We start from the raw sequence: 6,970 nt of genomic DNA on the forward strand, positions 1-6,970 counted from the left end.
AAAAAAAAATTATGAAAAGACTCATTTTAGACCAACAAAAGAGTGATAGATTAAGAAATTTGACCCATATTGAAACTTCATTAAAATCTTTTTTAATATGTTAAAACTATGGAGACCATTTTTTGAAGAGAAGGGTCTACGAGTTATGTATCAAAGCCCTCTAGTAAAATAAACTCGAAATCTTCTACATGGTTGAAGTTAAAGAGAAAAAAAAAATACTTTGAAAAGGGTAAATGATCCAGAGTACAAATGATTTTCCATATTTTCTTGACAGAGTAAAGTAGGCTACTGTAGAAAGGACGCCTTCCTATCGCATGTCCAACTAGAACGAGCTTCCAACAAGCAGATCCATCTTAAACTCAAGATGTTAGAAGTAAAGTTTATCTTCTACATGAAGAATAAATGAGAGAGCAAAGTTTGACGAATTTAGAATGTCGAAGAAATTAGCTAAAGAAAGGATCCTCTCCGAGTAAAGGTCGATAAGAAGGAAAAGTGGGAGATAGCTAGGGTTTTACTGAAAGAAACATGAAATCCTAGTAGAATAAGGAACTCAAGCAGAGCACAAGACTCCATTCCTCATCTTCCTAGGAATTTGAATAGAGAGAGTCATGATCGAAGATCTTTGTTTTGATTTTAGGTTTTATTTTAATTATTAACCATTGGCATTGGCCAGCATCCTCCAACTACAACCAATTTTAGCTTATGAACTGAAAGTAGATTATATACAAGGTTTGGTACATGATGAATATTAGAGAGCAGGAGCTTACAAGTTGCAGTTGGAAGAAGTCCTTGACCAATGTGAGTAATGGGAAGTTGTTGGTTGTTTCCAACTTATACAGAGTTGTTATTTTTGTAGCCTTGACATTGTGAAGCTTATGAGAGTTGGCAGTGTTCAGTAGCTTTACTATCTAAGATCCACTGCTGATAAAATTGGATGTTGAGTCTGTGATAAGAGCAGTGGTAGGCTGATAATTATGATCATGTTGATGCCAAAAATTTAATGTGTTTTGAGTGTCATAATTCTATAATTTCAAAGAACTATAGTTCTTCACAGGAGTTCTATAAACAATAATCATCTAAGCATAAGAATTTTCAAAGTTTAAGAGTTTCAAGTCCTTAGGAATCTCTATAAACAAACATATGGATGCAAATCCGCCACCTAATCTCAATTGTGTGTAATATTCTCCCTTCATATATGCTATCTTAAGGCCCACATCAAAACCTCATTTTCACTTGTTTCTGTCACCTCAAAATATGCACCATAATTTCACTTGTGTTGTTGTGACTATAATCTCTAAAGCGCCTTTTCAGATCACTTTATGTTTTTTTTTTAATTTAGTTTATTTTATTTTTTTAACCTAAAATAAAAACTGTTTGGTACTCTTATGATTATATTTGTTTTCAAAAATAAAAAAAATGAAAAACATATTTGATATTCATTTGAATTATTTGCTTTTAAAAATATAAACAAAAAAAAATATATTTTTTCTTAAATATTCAAACGAAAAAGAAAAGTGGCGTTTACTTATAGACCACTCATCTCTTATGTATCTATACATCTAACACATAAACTTCACTTTGTACATTTATCCCTCCCAATTCTTTTTTCTTTGCACAAAAAATACTACCACTTTTAACTTTTAAAAAGTGAAATACACAATTTCATACAAAGCGGTATATTTGTAAAGATCATACAAGACTATGTTCCAACAGTTTCGTACTCGGAGCAATCCAAATCTAATAATTTCATACTTCATATAATGATTTCATTTCATTTCTAGGCATCATCCTTGTTGCTTTTATTTTTGTATGTGGGCTACAATAAAGCTTCAAACTACATATAATGATTTGTAGGGTTTGGACTTTTATTAGAAAACATGCTTTTCAAAACATTAAAAAAAAAGTATTTATATGTTATCTAATGTTTTGAACACAATCAAAATTGTTTAAAATCAATAATTATTAAAACAAATAAAGAAACAGACAAACAAATATGTTTTTTTTTTTTTTTTTTTTTTTTTAAGAAAATAAAATGATTTCAAATTGTACACAGAAAATGTGCCACCACGAAGGAATGATGTGACAAAGATGAGCTAACTAAAAAACGACCCAACGGACAAAAAGACCGACTTAGTCAGAGATCACTCGAGTTGATTCACAATGTACACCCAAATGACTCATCCTGATGTCAAAGATGACCGAGGATTCCCTCGAGGTATCATGGAGTCGCGGGTTACAACCATCTTCAGCGGGATCTTCTCTCCTAAATAATAGATTACCCATCAGGTTACAGTGGCTCACCTTTTGCCCAATGGTCTTGTTTTACTCGGCCAGAAGGAATCCCTTTGCAAGGATTAGGCTGACGTCCATATCAACACATTCGAGCCGACAACACTAACTGCTTCACCTCGTCGACACCAAAGACTGGGTTGAAGAGAAGCCATGCCCTAGGCCCATATGGGTATAATTCCTAGAATAACCTCTACATACCTTACTGTAATAGGGGTACAAATGTAACTTCAATTCTTGTATTCACTTTGTCTATAAATAAAAGATCATTTCATAAATAAAATGTTATACAATTCTATTATTTTAATGTTCAGTAGAGTGTTACTCTCTCTCTCTCTCTCTCACACACACACACTCACTCTATCTTCGTCATGTTCTACGTTCAATTCCTTTGTGTGTGATTCATCGGACAATCTTGGATTCAACACAAACAATGCCTAAACGTATGCCCCAAGCTGGCTTTGCGCCATACCAATGTCCTTAAAGGCATTAGGATTAAAATCATTTCATCGTATGCTCACAATCATGTACATAGGTTTATCATCATAAGGTCGGCACCATCGTTGCCTACAATAAAGCTTGCATCTTAGCAAATTCTATCCGGTTTGAAACATATATATTTTAGCTAATTTCATGATGCAGCCTCTTTCAATCATGCGATTGCCCCTAATCAAGCGGTTTCCCTTACTGAAAAAAAACCATGTAAGGATGTTAGCCGAACATTCTTTCATCAAGTTATTTATAATTTTTTTTTGGGGGATTACATACATATCACTCAAAACTGTCAATATTATGTATGTCCCACCCAAATTTCAATATTTACACGTCTAGCACCCAGTATTACGGTGACATACGATGGGATCATGACGTACCAAGACCTCTAATACTCCCATTATTCTCCTCTTTTAGGTGGCGACGAGATTGCAGTGTATGAAGACCTTTGAAACTCCCAACTTTCTTTCTCCTCATTTGACGGCGACAAGTTGGCATCACACAAAAACCTTTGAAACTCACATCTTTGTTTCTCCTCCTTCTGCCGAGGGTGCAAAGCTTGCCAGAGCTCGCAGGCAGAAGGGTAAGATGACGGGGTTAAGTTTTTAATGGAAGAATTTTGTTTTTATTTCATTAATTTTGAAAGTTTGTTGTGTCATGTATGTAAATCCCCCTTATTTTTTATTTTCAATTTTAAATTTTAACAAGCATTAAACTTTGTTACCAATTAATCCTGGTGGAGTGTGTGTGTACACGAAGACATTAGAATTATGGGACACAGTTGATGTGTCATCGCAATAGAGAAATAGTACGAGAATTTAACACATACTTAAATGAAAGAAAAACAATCAATAGTGATATCATAAGTTTTTACGTGAAAAACCCATAAAGGAAAAGACAACCGGGGTCGAGCTAGTTGAAGAGATCAACTATAAACTGAAGATTACAAGTACAACTTATTGTTCCACAGGCGGGAAAAGTGTTGCAGTCTTCCGATACATCGTCGATATTTGGAGAAACTTGTTGCAAGGAACAAGCGGGGACTGATAACGATCGTGACCGGCCGAAGCGTGGTTGTCGGCGGTAGTTGACGACGGTCAATGGTTGTTGGTGGTCTGGTGTGGTCGATGCGTCAGGAGTGATGCTGGACTTCAACTCCTCAAAACTTCAACCTCTTCCTCAAACCTCAAGCTCTCCGCCTCACCCCCTCTGTATGAGAGGGAGACTCTATTTATAGAGTTTCATATGCAATTAATGAAGGAATGTGCATTGTTTTGATCGAACAGTTCAAAAAGCTTCATTCGATCTGACGACGTTTGACAAACATTTGAATGCTTCAATAATGTAAGAATTAAACGATATTGGGTTGGTTGTATTCGTCTTATTGAGACAATCGATTTGATAATGTTTTCGCTTGATTCGACATCTGTTTGAACTTCCCAATGTGTCCAAAGAACATCCGAAAGAGGTATAATGGTTTGATTGAGGCTCAATTTGGTTCAATTTGATCAATATTTGTTGCATTGGGTCTGTCTTGTGCAGTCGGTCTATTTAACTGCAAGTTTATTGAAATCAAAGCTCTGGATCACCCTTAATCTAAATTTGAATGTTGCTTATTCAAAAATTTATCTTGAGATCCGTGTCATACAGTAAATTTTATGTCAGGCTATAGAGATTTGTTGGAGACGTCAATTGCCCCAATTTTTGGGTGAAACTAATACAATCGTCCAAAAATATTAAATTCAAAACACTATTTTTATTCATAAATTCCAGCTTTTTGCGCGCGCGCGCGCGCGCGCACACACACACACACACACACACACATTTAAGGATTATGTGGCATGCAAATAATTATTGTAATGTTAAATTCATTTGAAAGTATACATGTAACAATTAATGCAAGCATAATTTAGTGAAAAGTGTCATGTGCGTGGAAAAAGTATTACCTCAGAAGTACTGAGTACTGATGCATCAGTACTCTAATGAGGAGGTGTCACGTGACATTATGGTGAGACCATTGCACACGTGACACCTCCCCATTGGAATACTGATGCATCAGTACTCCTGAGGTAATATTTTTTCCATGTGCGTGAGTTGTTGGAGGGGTGTTGCTGATACGAACCCAAGATTTTTTTTTTAAAGCTGCAATTTTTATTTATTTATTTGTAATGAGTAAGGTGGAAGACTAAAAGTTGAAAGATTGAAGACCAAATCACAAGATATTTTAAACGGATTTCATTTTTTTTAAAAATGGTTGAATTATTTTTTATCTTAAAGATTAGTGATTTTTTAGCCTATAATAGGCAAAAAGTAGATGTTGGAAGTGGAGTCTCCGACTCTGCCTAGTAGGTGATCCAGATTTCCCAAAAGAATAAAGTTATCATTGTCCTGCATAGCAAACAAGCCACGAGATCATTTTTCGTGTTGAAGTGTAGAAGAAAGTTGTTTCCGTCCTATGTAACAAACGAGCAACAAGATCATTTCTCGCATTGCGGTGCAGAAGAAAGTCGACCCCGCCCAACGTAGCAGGTGAACAACAAGATATTCTTTCGCGTTGCAGCACAGAGGGAAGTGAATCTCATCCTGCATAGTAGGCGAGCAACAAGAGTTTTTTTCGTGGTGCAGCGTAGAGGAAATTCATCTTCGTCATGCGTAACAAATAAACAACGAAATCTTTTTTCACTTTGTGGCTCAAAGGAAATTTGTCTCTATTCTACGTGCCAAGTTTACAACATGTTCTTCTTTTGCGTTGTAACACAGAAAAGTCATCTCCATCCTACGTAGTAGGCGAGCATCATGATCTTCTTTCTTATAGCGACATAGAAGAAAGTTGTCCATGTCCTGCAAGAGAGCAACAAGATCTTCTCTCTCATCGCTGAGATGATGAAAACTGTCCTTGTCACTGCCCAACAGGTTACTCGTGATCTTCCTACTTGTTGCAGCTACGCAATTTGATGGAGATGAAGAAACGTTGGAGAATTCCCGCTGCATTTTGAGGGGGGAGATTTTCATGCTTCTATGGTAGTGATATCCGGATACCCCGTAAAGAGCAACAAAAATATTGGAATTTTTGGGAGATAATGCTGACTCTACTCGAAGATGACCTGATTTATTGTAGCCCTTTAATTATCTGATGTGACATTTGCACGTGATGATCATGTGTCTGTCTGTATGTTTAACTTGAAGTAATAAAATTTTTTATGTTATTTCTGAATTCTGATTTACCCTCTTTTGGGATATTGTGGTTTCTCAATCGCGCAAAGGTCTGCAATTAAAGTTATCGTGTGCACTTTAAAAAGAATCACATGGCTTTTAGACTAGTGCCTTCTGAGTTATATATCATCTTGGACGTGTATCTTCTGAGGCTTATGCCTTCTTAGGCTTATGTCTTCTAGGAGCTTGAAATGCATCAATGCCTTCTGAAACTCATAGCCTTCTGAGGACTTTGATGTACATGTGTCTTCTGAAGTTTGTAACATTCTGAGTTATTTGATGTACATTTGTCTTCTGAGGCTCGTAGCTTTCCGAGGTCTTTGAGTGGAGACTCTGTGAATCACTTGCTCTCTTGGAGTCTTTCTAGAGAGGACCTTGTCCACTACTAGCCTCCTATTGAGACTTGTCTCTTGGGTTCATCTTCTTGGGGCATGGTAGCTTTTGATCGAGTCTTTACTCTTGGGGTCAACTTCCAAGGGCGTTGGATCTTTCCATCGAGTCCTGTCATTGGGCTTGACTTCTACGGGCATGGTAGCTTCCCATTGAGTTTTGCCTCTTGGGCTTGACTTCCAATGACATCATATCATCCTATCAAGTTATGCCTGTTGAGAACTTCCAAGGGCGTTGGATCTTTCCATCGAGTCCTATCATTGGGCTTGACTTCTACGAGCATGGTAGCTTCCCATTGAGTTTTGCCTCTTTGGCTTGACTTCCAATAACATCATTTCATCCTATCAAGTTATGCCTGTTGAGCTCGACTTCTAAGAGCATGGTAGCTTCTCATCTATATTTGCCTCTTGGGCTCAACTTCCAGAGGTATAGTATCATCTCATCGAGTCTTACCACTTGAGCTCGACTTCTAAGGATAAGGATGAAGACCATGTCTGCCGCTTGCCCTCAAATGGACTTTCTACACAAAAAACCTTTTGTGAGAGAAAGTTTCAATGAAATGACAGTTTAAGGAAACATGAAATTT

This window comes from Phalaenopsis equestris, unplaced genomic scaffold, assembly GCF_001263595.1.
Source record: "Phalaenopsis equestris unplaced genomic scaffold, ASM126359v1 Scaffold000345, whole genome shotgun sequence".
Lineage (NCBI taxonomy): Eukaryota > Viridiplantae > Streptophyta > Magnoliopsida > Asparagales > Orchidaceae > Phalaenopsis > Phalaenopsis equestris.